Source organism: Camelus ferus, chromosome 1 (assembly GCF_009834535.1).
Source record: "Camelus ferus isolate YT-003-E chromosome 1, BCGSAC_Cfer_1.0, whole genome shotgun sequence".
Lineage (NCBI taxonomy): Eukaryota > Metazoa > Chordata > Mammalia > Artiodactyla > Camelidae > Camelus > Camelus ferus.
Genome location: NC_045696.1, coordinates 60,721,432 through 60,734,572, shown reverse-complemented (window position 1 = coordinate 60,734,572; position 13,141 = coordinate 60,721,432). Strand labels below are relative to the sequence as shown.

Genomic DNA, 13,141 nt, shown 5'->3' with positions numbered 1-13,141 from the left:
CACCCAGGGGGTAACCTTAGTTAGCAGGATGAAGGTAGATATTTTTTCTATTTATTTCACTGAATGGGTGTCATATACATACTTAGCTTACACAAATTCAATTTTAGCCAAAACAGAACAAAACAAGCAAAACTCTGAGAGAGAAATTGCAGTTTAACTAGGACCATTCCGCAGAAAGTCAACGGCCTGGAGAAGTGTGGGATGAATGACAGAACCCCTCAGTTAAACCCAGGTCCCTCTGCTGTCTGGGTGCTTCTCATACTGTGATCATTTCACCACCTTTAGGGATGGTTTTAAATATTTTCAAGGATATTTCCAATAATACTTGATTTTTGCCTTAGACATTAACTTTTGGACCCAATCCCTGTAACGGTTGCACTATGTGCACTCACTTAGGCTCCATGACACACCATGCTATGAAATGCAAGACCTGAAATGCAGTGATAAAGTTCACTCCTCAATTAAGACCCACAAGATGGAGGCTGCCCCGTGCTACACCCAAGTCAGCAGCACTTACGGAAACGCCTCACTGTCCAAGGAAACCTAACACCCAGCTCAACCCTCCATCTCAGCTGTAGCTGGTTTACCTGACCCTAGAGAAATAGGACCTCCTAGCCAGCTACGCCCTGTTTCTGCATTGCCAGCGTCTAATGCAAAAATCACTCAGGCCCAAAATCCCGGGGAAGAGGGTCCACTGCCTGGGAGGCACTGTATTTCCCCAGTCTGTGGATCACTTTCCCTTGAATAAAGGAAGGACATCAAACCAACTTGTTTTAGATTTGTCATTTAACAATAGGGATGAATACCCTGTAATATTTCAGGATAAAGGAAAGGAAAGAAGGAAGGATCCTGGGATGGTGGTACCTTACAAAAGAAGAAAATTCTGGCTAGAGATTATTCTGGGTCATGGTATTTCTGACTTTGCTGAGATGGTATTTGGAAGGAACCACCACTCTGCTTATGTGTGATGTGAGTCTTAAACGGTGGCCGTTTGGGGTCTATCCTTCAGAGCAGGAAGTGTGAGTTTTTGGTTCTGAACATAGCACCATGCTAATAGTGCCTCCATCAGCAGGAAATACCTGTGGGCTGTCTGTGTGAATTCCGTGATTTCAAAATGTACTTTCCTTTCCATAGATGGACTTTGAAGGGAACCAGCTTGGCTGTATTTCTTCTCAAGACCAGGGGAACTCTGGGTCTTGCTTCCCTCATGACACTCTTGGAGATCTGGTCTCCTGGCAGGCACTTCAGGTTTTCAGGGCCCTGGTTGATAGTTGCTATCAAATCTCTCCTACCCATTGCTCTTCCTTAACCCAGAGTTTTACTTTACTGTCAGATTTATTGTTTTTTGGATATTCAGGGCAATGATCTCTGCAATGGGAATTCATTGCAAAGGAGAAGAGGAAAAGTGGATGGCTGATTCTTATGATGTTAAAGATTGTCCTGGAAAAAATAAAAATAAAAAGGTTGTCCCAGAGTTGGCACAACCAGCTCAGAACTGCCAGATAATTCCCCATCAGATCCAGCCTTCCGCAGGAAACAGCTGCATTAAGGGAACATCCTAGCTCCTGCCCAGCTGTTCCTGGGACGGGCAGAGCAGAGCTCAGACCATATAGGTAAGTACCCATTGTATAAGCCTTTTAAGTCCAGCAAGGGCATCAAAACGAGAGTTGTTCATCCCTTCTGAGCAGGATAGAAAATGGGGATTAGAAGTGCAACTAGAAATAATCTAATCCAGTCATGTCATTTTAGATTTTTTTCCAATCCATTCAATTTACAAATGAGGAATTTGAGGCTCCAAAAGGGGAAGTGTTGGTTTAGGATCACACATTCATATTAGTGGCAGAGGGGGAATGAGAACTCAGGTCTTCTGACTTCTAATTCAGTGTTTGTTCCTCAACATTGTGCTTTGGAAACATTGGGGGAACTAAAATTAAACCTTGTTTTTTATCACCAGACTTAGGAACCTTTAATATGCTGGAAGTTTTCGGACTTTCCCAGACTTTTTTTGATCAGATTACTTTTTTAATGCAGTGTCTATTTACATTCTCCAAAAGAAGATTAGAGGATTCCTCATAATGGCTCAGGAAGTGCTGCACTACACCATGCCGTTACTGTTAAGAGCCACACCAAATAATTATTTACATACAATCCCTTCGATCCATGTTATGCAGCGCTGATGCTGAAACACAGGATAATCAACCAATGGTAAACATCATCAGTCATTCTAAAGATCAGCCATGAGCTCTGCATCTCAAAATGCTGAAGAATGTGTGGTGGGGGAGGGGAACGTGGGCAGGGCAAGGGCTAATGGTCAGCTCTTCTCTGACGTGCAGTCCCTCCAGCATATCAGATTTTGGGCTGGTCAGTCTTCATCCAACATGCATGGGTTGTGCTTCTGAGATGTGTCCTAGATCCTTGCCCTCAAGGGGATCACAGTCTAGTGGGGGAGCCAACACATAAAGGAGTGAGAACTGTGATAATGTGATGACACGGACATGTACGAGACAAAGTTAAAATACGGAGGCGTGGGGAGGGTATGGCTCAAGTGGTAGAATGCGTTCTTAGCATGCATGAGATCCTGGGTTCAATCTCCAGTACTTCCTCTAAGAATAAATAAATAAGTAAACCTAATTACCTCTCCCACCAAAGGGGAAAAAAAAAAAAAAGAGTACTGAGGAGGGAGAGAGTGAAGTTAGGCCTGGAGAAAGTGGCAGGGGCAGGGGCTGAAACAACTTCCCAGAGGGATCCTTCCACAGATTGTTGAAGGCCAAGTAGGAGCTCACTGGATGGCTGAATGCGGTGAGGAACAGAAGACAGTATGTACAAAGGCAGAGAGGGGAGGAACGTGGGTGTGGGACAGCGCGGGTAACTGAGTATTGTGGGTGGAAAGGAGGAGCGTTACGGGGTTATCTGGCCGGGAGCTGGGTATGAAGAGCCCTCTGCACTATGTTGAAGTGTTTGGACTTTATCTGTGAATAGTGAAAGGAGTTAGCCCGGTCTCACTCCATAAATACCAACCATTCTGTGGAGGGTCAGCTACCCCCTCAGGTCAGACTAAGATTCCAAATTGCTGTGTCAACAGACGGCATTGTGAGTGTGGGGCCTCAGAGAGTGAGGGTGGCTGGGACCAAGTTTCACCATAGCCTTTTCTGCCACATAAAATTTAAAAATGGAAGCTACCCACAGCCTCCAGAAGCTACACTTTTCGAGATGGAAGAATTTAGTGTCAAATCCATCCTCATAAAGTTAAGATAACTTAGACTCTGAGGAGTGAGGTGATATACCCAAAGGTATCAGCAGTAGAACCAGGATGAGACCGCATGCGTCCTACACCTAAAACCAAGGGTTATTTTTGACTGCAGTTAAGTTATCCAAGCCAAGAGGAGCTTATCATCAAGCTTGTGCCTGTTGATTCAACCCATTTATTCACTCTCTCCTGTAAACTTGGTTTTAGAGACTGAGGATTCATGGATGACAAATACCTGGTCCTTGTTCTGGAGGAGCCCAAGTCAAAGGTGAGGCTATTAGGCCAGGGGAGGCCCTGGTGGCTCCGGGGACTGACGGTATGCTGGCTGAAACAGAATGGTCCTTACATAGCTAGTTTCAGATGATCATTGTGTAAATATGGGCTTCAGGTTGCCTATCTAGAGAGAGGCCAGGAATTGAGATTTTTGAGTAAAATGTTCTGATTTTTAAAGCACTATAAGGGACAAACAACATGTATCTGCAGATTAGCTTGACCTGCTGCTGCCATTTTGTGACTCCTGTTCTAGGTAATTACTATATATATATATATATATATATATATATATATATATATATATGATATATATGATCCTCCAGTGGCCTTGTTAAAAATACAAAATTCTTGGCTACATCTCAAGATATCTGGAAGCAATAGGCCTGGGTTGGGGCCCTTTAATCTCTGCTTAACAGAAACACCTCCAGTGCAATTGGTCCACAGATCACACTTTGGGACCCCTGATCTAGCTGTCGTGTTTCCTACTTAGAAGCTTTCATCTCATCCTCGCTTAATCTTGGGTCCCAGAGGATTCATGCAGCTGATTCGACTGCACTGTAGTTTAGTTTGGAAACACTGTTCTGGAGGCCAAGCCTCACACGTTCAGTCCATTTCAGTGATGGCAAGCATCCCATGCAAACTCAAAGAACAGTAGAGACAAACACAGGAAAAGGGCAGAGGTGTATAGATAGTTTGCAGGAGGATGGAGACAGAGAGAAAGCCAGGGTAGGATGGGGAAGAAGAACTCAGGAGGTTGAACTTAACTGCTGCATCACAACCATTCGCTGGGGCTGTGGTCATCAGAAGAATCACCCTCTATTACACACTGACTACAATCCCTGTTCCTAGCTCTTTAATTGTTTATCTAATTAGACACTTGCTCTACTAGGAGATGGCTCAGGAGCCTATTAGAGGAAAAGTGATTTTCTGGGTTGCAGCAACACATCTTCCTCCCACCCTGTAGACTATCTGATTTAAACTTTCACCTAAGAGTAGCTGATTGGGGCCATTTTGGAGTCTCAGCAGGGCACAGGCTTCAAGGGCACATGCTGCTTCTTTGCAGGGCATAGGCTTCAAGGGGAAGAGTGTAGGTCATTTGAAAAGCCCCTGCATACCACGCCAGCCCCCTCCACACCTACCACCCAGAAATCCTGACTTTGTGGATCTTACACTCAGTGCTGTTTCCTTTCTCCATGCCTTTGCTTGTGCTGCCCCTTCCCAGTGCCTGGGATGCAGTCTATCCCTTTTCAACCCTCCTTTATCAGCTCAGTGCTTACTGGTTCATCAACTAAAATCCTCCTGACTCCCAGGCTGGTCAAGTTCCACTATCTGTGCTCCCACGATGCCCTTTCCACACAGGTATCACTCCTTAACCACACTGGATTATATAATTCATTTAGAGATCATCCTTGTCTTTGGACTGGAGCTCTTGAGTGCAGGGCTACCTCTTATTCATTTCAGTGTTTCTAGAGTTTATTCCAGTGCCTGGCACAAAGCAGAAGCTCAGTAAACATTTATTGAATAAATGAGGTTTAACCACTTGGAAGCTGAATAGCCTTGGCAAGTCACATAGCCTTCTGGTGTCTAAGATTTTATCTGCACAATAACGTAATGAAACCTCATCCCTACAGCTGTTATGAGAATTAAATGAGATAATATACATGAAAGCGTTTAGCAACACATGGCTGTTAGGAAGTGGCCAATAATTTTTTAAGCTAAAAGAAGATTCGAGTAGTTATCTGTTCCAGCCTCCTGCTTTTATCATCATAAAAAACCATGAAACTAGTCTCCTCATGCTGCAGGATCTAAATACCCTTTTACATTAAAGGAAGAAGATGGAAATATGCACTAGATTGGGTTTCAGTCCAAGAACAACCCTCTCAAGGGCCAGTTCTCCTGAGTGCGCTCTGCTTGGGCCACACCTAAGTAGGTGAGCAGATTTTGCATATGAAACCAAGTCAAGTACTCCTTTTACCGAGACTCTTGTGAAACAGTAAACACCCCAGACTTCCACTACTCTCTAAATCAGGAGGGAAAATGAAACAATCAATGGTCCCAGACTGACTATGTTCCAAAGATAGGATGTTATTTGTAAACTCTCACTCATCGATCTGTTTTACTTCCCACCTTTAAGAAAACCATCCATTTGCCTTTGTAATTAGGAGTAAAGAAAGAGTGAACAGGCATAGCAGAGAGGAAGAAGGCAAGCTGGATAAACTGGCTGTTGTTTCATTGTAATGACTGAAGTAAAATAAAATCAACATATCCTGTGTCTTTTATACACTTATATTAGCCCTTGAAATAAGGGTAAAAGCTATGGAAGGTCTTAATATATGGATATATGAGCTTCCCCAAGTCTCATTTAAGACTAGAAGTTTGCCTTTTTAAAGGCAAACCAAAGGAAGCTGCACAAACCCAGAGGGTAGAGGACCCATCCTCAGGGGGAAAGTCTGTGGACCTCTTGATTCAATCTACTTCAACATGTATTTACTGCCTACTTTTTTGGTCCAGGCACTGTACTAAGAGCTGGGAAGACATATGAATAAGCCACAGTGCTTGTCCAGAAGGCTCTCCTAGGCTGGGGGACCCCTTCCTAAATGATGTCCAGTTCTATGGATGTGCCGAGTGGGGATGACATATGTGGCAGCTCCCCTCCTGTGCCCACACTCATTCCCACTCAGCCCTGATGCAGTCTCAGAATTGTTCTCAACATAGCACATCTGACTGACCACCTGGCTGAGTTGAATCTATCACTACAGTTGGTAGAGTATGGGCTTTGGGAACGGGCAATTCTAAATCCAAATGCCAGCTCCAGCACGTAACTAATTGTGTGGTCTTGAGAAAAATCCCTTATCACTTCTTGAGCTTCAGTTTCCTCCTCTGCAGAATGGGACAGTCTTCACCACAATACTGGAAGGTTGGCACTATTGTTGTCCCCATTTGAAAGGTGGGAACACTGAGGCACAGATAGGGTAAGTAACTTGCCTAAGATCAAAAATAGGAAGGAGAGCCAGAATTCAAAGCCAGAAGTCTATTTTGGAGCCCGTTCTGGTCACTGCTGGGCTACTCTTCTCTTAGGCTGGTCAGATGTTCTCTAGGTACCAGGAAGCACAAAACTGCCAGACTCGAGTGAGACATTTAATAGAGGGTTCATTAGGGACGTATTCCATTGGCTGAGACATTATCTTTGGTTGGAGACAGTTTATTTTGTCTTAAAGTAAGAAAGGCTATGGTGGAGAGACCTGCTGGATTTGCAAATATAAAGGCTCATGTCATAGTGAAACTATTTGGCAGAGTCTGACTCTTGAAAGCAACTCATCTGATAAAAAGAAATATGAGAGTCAGGGATCACTTGACACAGTAGTCCAAGCCCATCTGACTGAAAAATGCGCCTGCGGGAACATTGTTAAAGTCACTTTCCATTTCCAAGACGATTCGACTGTGATCAAGCACGGCTTTAAAAGTAAAAAAGAAAATAAAGCAAACCCTAACTCAGGACTGAGCCACGTTAAGTGGGCTAATATTTGTGGGCTAATATCTGAGAACAGTGCCTGGCACCCAGTAAACACTAAGTGTTTTGTAAGTATTTGGTAAATGAAATAGACAATTGGGCCTGGGGGAAGACCCAGTCAGAAGCACCCATGCTTGGATGGCAACTGATCTTTTTTTCACACTGTTCCCCCACTGGCCTTAGAAAAATCACTTCATTTCTGAACCTCAGTTTTCTTGCTTGTTAAATGAAATTACAGCAATAACTCAAGAGAGTTGTAAGAACCAAATGAGACCAGTGAGATAGAAGGATGAAAATACGTCATTTGTAAACCATGAAGCACTATACAAATGTCATTATTATTATTGAAGGACTAGAAAGAGGTCTTGAGGCAGAGAATCAATTTCTGGTGCCCAGGATTTATCTGCCCTTCTCCCCAGCCCCCTCCCTGGCGTGGCCCTCCCCTAGCTGCTGGCCCAGCCAAGTAGGGAGTAGGGGAGAGCTGTGTCCCTGGCACCCAGGGTTGGAACACAGAGTGCCCTCTCTCCCTCTCTTGCAGAATCAAGGCTGTACGGAGTCATGGAGAGTAGCTGCATCTAGTGAGCCAGGTCGGCCACATTCAGAATTAGATAGACTTTTGTGGACTGCCCTGAGAGCCCAGTGACCCGGGTAACCTCACTCCTGTGGGCACTGGCATTCTGAGTTTTAAATGACTGGCTTTGTAATTACTCTCTGGAATGCATAACCTATTCTAGAAGTGGGGACTGCTTGTGCAGAACCAAATCAAACTGCTTGAACTGTGGTGTGTACTCCAGAAAAGAATACAAAGCCATGGCGTTACTGTAAACTATGAGCTATTACCCTACAGGATAATGTACCTTTCCCTTTTTTTTTCTTTTTTTCATTTTCTTTCACTCTTCAGGAGAGAGCTATAGTTACCTATTGATTGGTCTCTAGGATTAAATCAAGGGGGAAAAAACAGTGCCTCCACGAGAATAGACAAGACTCCACGTATGCCATGTACAGGATTTAGCTGCCACCAAGGGTAAAAAGCAACATAAAGCCACCAAGGAAAGCTGCAACTGAAAGGCAATCAGGAGGAAGTTTTATGTTGCACATGAATTCAAGAGGGAAGCCGGAACACACAGGCTGATGGGAGCCCTTTGTAAATACAGCTTTTAAGCAACTTTCCAGTATGCCATCAGGAGCAGAGATTGGATGATTTGTGTCTAGAAGTATTTAGATATTTCGTTTCTTTACCTGAAATAATGTGAGAAGGTAACTCACATCAGATGTTATTCCATTTACAGTCCCTAACACTCCAACAGGTAAGTATTAATAACCCACTTTTAATAGGTTAGAGAACTGATTCCTAGAGATGGTGTGGAGTTTGCCCAAGGTCATGCAACTAGAAAATGGTGGAGCCCTGGCTAAAGAATTGTCTGCCTTTAGTCCATGGTCTTTCAACCACACCATGTGGTCTCCATCATGGTAGGGCCACACTACTGAACTTTCAAAAGGTAGACAGGAGGAAAATCAGTCTGGAAAGTAGAATAAAATTTGTTTCTCATACATGTAGTAGGGAGTTCAGTTCATCTTGGAATGATACCTTTAACTGCCTGACAACTGATGGGTACTTTATCTGGGAGATGCTGTTCTCTCTAGTTCACTTATTCATAGAAGAATCATTTGTTTATTCAACATACATTCATGTTACCATGCATTTTTCTAGGCAGTAGGGATAGAAAGACAAGAAATAGTGCTATGCTCCATAACTTACATATATGTTATATTCTTTTCTGTGTTTCAAATATTATAGGAGAAAAGGAGCCTACCTGCCCTGTGGGGCTCACTTTCCAGTGAGGCTGTAGGGGACCAACTGTAAGTACACTATCCGTGCTGTACTAGAAGCATGGGGGGCTTTGAGGATCAGCGCTTTTGTCAGTATCCGCAATTATTCCTAAGGGAAATTCACACACATATGCAGATAAGGCAACTTGGGGGATTCATTTTAACCATCTTTGGAATATTTTCAGACTTCAAAATTGTTTCGGCAACGTGCTTATATAATAAAGACCCCCATACCTGTGCCATCCTCGTGCAAAACCAAGTGAGAAGAGTGGGGTAGGCTGAGTTTGGGCTATGATGATTCTGATCCTCCAAAGATATAGGATATCCCACCTGAAGCCCCCAAATATATTCCAAGTGTCACAGAAGAATTTGTGGAGCTAAGGACCACAAGTGGGCCTTTCTGTTGTGAGCAGAGCTATCATTGGGAGGATTTGAGGCTGAGACTGAACTTGTTGCATGGGACCTCTCTTCCCCAAGCCCCATGTTTTTATATATGTGAACACAGTTTAAATGATTGAGTATAGCCTGAAACAAACACCAGGAACTAACAGATGCAAGCATTAGAAGAATCATACACTTGTTCATTCATTACTTTATTCATGCATTCAATATTTAGCAACCAACAGGGCCTGTGCTTCAGTGGGGAATATGAGATGAACACACCTCTCAGCCTCAAGAGCACACACTCTGGAGGAGCAGACAAGGAGTACACACAAACACTTTGTGCAGAGCGTCCTAAGAGTCCGTAGTGGCTGTTGGAACAGGTAGGCTTACCTTTTCTAAGGGTAGAGAAGGACAGTATGTTAAAATTTGATTCTGGAGAAAGAGGAAGGTACTGAAAGCAGAGAGCAGTTAAGTGCAAAGCCCCATAGCTGTGAAAGAAACTGCTGGGTCCAGAGGGTGGAGACACGTCACGTGTGGTTGGAGAGCAGAGCACAGGCACCGCAGCTGAGGCTGTGCGAGAGCAGGGGCAGGTCACGTGGGCTCTCACACACACACCGAGAAGCTCAGAACGTGATAGGTAGACAGTGAGGTACCAACCATAAGAAAGCTTTAAGCTCAGAAGTAGCACAATCATCCTTGCATTTTAATAGAGCAATAAGAAAGCAGTGAGAACAATTATAAAGGGCAAGAACAAGGCAGGGGCTACTTAGCCGGCTACAACCACGACTTGACACAAGTAAAATGAAAGCATTTTCATTCTTAAAAATTTAAGGAATACATCAGCTATCCCAGGAACCACACATTATCCTATTAATGGGTATTTAGGTTGTTTTTAATTTTCTTATTATAAACTATGAACATGCTTGTACAGTTCTTCAATAAATTGCTTATGAGAAAGACTGCTTCTTAAAATAATCTTTAAAAAACTAGATGATCATTTTCTTGGCATGGCTAAATAGATTTTTTTCCAGGAGTTAAGGAATGTATAAGATGGTAAGATTACATCAGACCCAATTAATATCAGCCAAAACATGACTGAGACGAGGGTTGCAGAGAACAGTACTCTGTCCATCAGAATCCAGTCTGAGGTGGGGAAGAACTCTCACAGCTTTTGTTCTGGTCTCTCAAATTCATATATTTAAATCCTAACCTGCAATGTGATGATACTAGGAAGTGGGGCCCTTGGGAGGTGATTAGGTCATGAGTGTGAGCCCTCATGAATGTGATTAATGTCCTTATAAAAGGGACCCCAGAGCCTCCCTTACCCTTTCCACCATGTGAAGAAGGCACAGCAAGAAGCCGGTCATCTACAAATCAGGAGGAGAACTCTCACCAGACGCTGGATCTGCCAGTGCCTCAGCGATCTTGGACTTCCAGCCTCCAAAAGTGTGAGAAATGAACGGTTGTTGCTTAAGCCACCTGGACTATGATATTTTTGTTCTGGCAGCCCAGATAGACAGCTCTCACAGATATGCTTGGGAAGCAAAGGTGAACAGGATGAAAATGTGATTTATTTTTCCCATGAAGGCCTGGACCTAAAGAAGTTGGTGACAAAGGAGGAAACTGCACTGAATGGAAGAGCCTTTCAGAGCAATGCCACACATGAAGCTGATAGACCAGGCGGCATCCAGGAGGTGGTGTCCCACCGAATGACCACCATTGCTGCTGTTGGTTGGCTGTCATTGTGGGTCCTGGAAGGTCATTTGGACATTTGAGGCTTAAAACAAGTGCCCTCTACCTTTCCCTGTCTATGCCATCTCTCTTCCTAGTGGCTTGTTAGCCCTTGAAACAATGGAAACCCTTCCAAAGTCTGGATCTGGTTTGGGGGTCACATCTTCTTTAGGTTCTGTACCAACTCTATCTCTGACAACTTCGTGCTAATTCTTTGCCTAAAACCCTGCAGGAATCAAGAATTCCCTGTCTCTTCCTTGTAGACTCATCTCAGGGTCTCCCGTACTTTCACAGTCAGGAAGACGCCTTATGTCTCCCACCTAAAGCTAGCTCAGTATTCTTTGTTCAGATTTTAAAGACAAGGATGAGGGCAGGAAGTCAGTTGTGGTATTAGAGTTACGACATCACAGGATGATGGAATTCAAGATAGGCTTAGAAGATTTTGAGCACTGATCTAGACTAGAACTGCCTGAAGCTTGTGCAGATTTAGTAATGGCTAGTACTCTTAACTAGTCACATAGTTAAAAAAATTCTCTTACTTGAGAGAACAAAGGATTCCTAAGGAGTGTCTTAAAACCATAGAGGTGGATCTATTTCTGACTTCTGTTTTCCTCCCTTCTTAGGCGATACACAAGTGATGTGAAAGCATGACCCAGGCACAGGTCAGGGGGAATGTGGCTAGTGACCTGTGGCCAAGCAGCACTTAAGTATGAAACCTTCCTTGTCAAGGATGCTTGAAACAAATACCTTCCTTCTTGGCCCTCATTGCTAAAGGATCATGGCTATGAGGACTATGATAACCATCTGGCCCAGATCTCCTGCCAGGTATTCCTGAAGCCAGTCTATGCCAACTATAACAACCTTTCTAGGAAGGAGATTCCATAGGGGCTGAGGAAAACTGTTTCGAATGACTAAAAGCCCATATTTTAAAAATATATCATTTCCTCCAATTTGCAGAAGAGAAAAATCACGGGAAAGGACATGGCATGCTTAAAGTAGATTCAGCCAAAGAGGTTTTGATCTATTTGCAGTTCTTTTCTTAAGTTTAGATCATGAACCAGTCACTCTAAAGCCCTTCCTTCTTATATCCCTATTTTCTCTCAAATGATGGAGAAGAGAAGAGCCCTGCCCTCTTGCTGTGTTTCAGTTGTGTGTTCTCATGTCTCCAAACAGATGGGGAGATTTGGGATAGCGGAGACCATACTGTTTCAGCTCAGCCACTAACTTGTTGGGTGATTCTTTAAAATTAAGGCTGCCAAAACGCAGGGTAGGGAAATGCTGTAGCCACAGGATTTCAGCCAAATCTCTCATAACAGCCTTTCAAAATAGGTGGAGAAAGCTGGGTGGGAATGGAGGCACTCCACCACACCAAAGAGTTCTGATTGATTGGATCCATGTGAATCCAGAGGGAAGATCCTACTCAGACTCTGTCCTGGTCAAAATTTTGCCCATGACTTGGATGAGTACAGGTGACAACCTGATGAATCTGCAGTGGACATGAATCCAAACTGGTGTCCTCTGGGTTGAATCTGGTTACAAATGCATTTTGTTTTGGTTCCTACATAGTAAACAATTTTTTGAAATAGTGGTGAACATTTAACACTTGAGGGGCTTTGACATTAAAGCTCATATTTCTGGCTTCTCTTAGAAAATCAGATTTGGCTTCACTGGGCCTTCCTGACAACAGTCTGTTGGAATGAAGAAGCGGCCCTCTCTTTACTCTCCACTGACTATAGCCCCCACCTGGCCTACTGCCTTTGTTTACTGGACCCTGTTTGGCATTTGTGTCTATGACTCTACTAAAAAGGACAAAAAAAAAAAAAAAAGTTATTCTCCACTCTGCAGTGTCATCACCGAATTTCCCCTCCATAGCAAGATATATACAATTATAAGGGTGATGTTTTCTTTGACTTTTTTCCAACCTGCAAAGCCTATATTACATTGGCTCTTTGGGTCGTGATTAAGAGCGGAGCATGAAACAGCCTGCTGCCATGAGAAAGGATCATAGGAGCCTGAAGGGCTCAGGCTTGGGGAATGCTGAAGACAGGAGATTAGAGAACTCACTGACCTTGGCCTCTGGAAGCCTGACCAGACACTCTGAATAATTAGCAGCTTGGCTTGCCAACAGTACTGCTTTCGTAAAGGGTCTCTTAAATTGCCAAGAA

At 43.6% G+C, this 13,141-nt stretch overlaps 1 long non-coding RNA gene across 1 annotated transcript; it reads left to right on the top strand.

Moving 5' to 3' along the window:
* The first annotated feature begins 2,711 nt into the window (after positions 1 to 2,711).
* On the top strand, positions 2,712 to 8,891 carry LOC116664092. Its single transcript, XR_004320428.1, has 3 exons — positions 2,712 to 2,799; positions 3,455 to 3,515; positions 8,830 to 8,891. It is a non-coding gene; the product is annotated as an uncharacterized LOC116664092 (long non-coding RNA).
* The last annotated feature ends 4,250 nt before the right edge of the window (positions 8,892 to 13,141 follow it).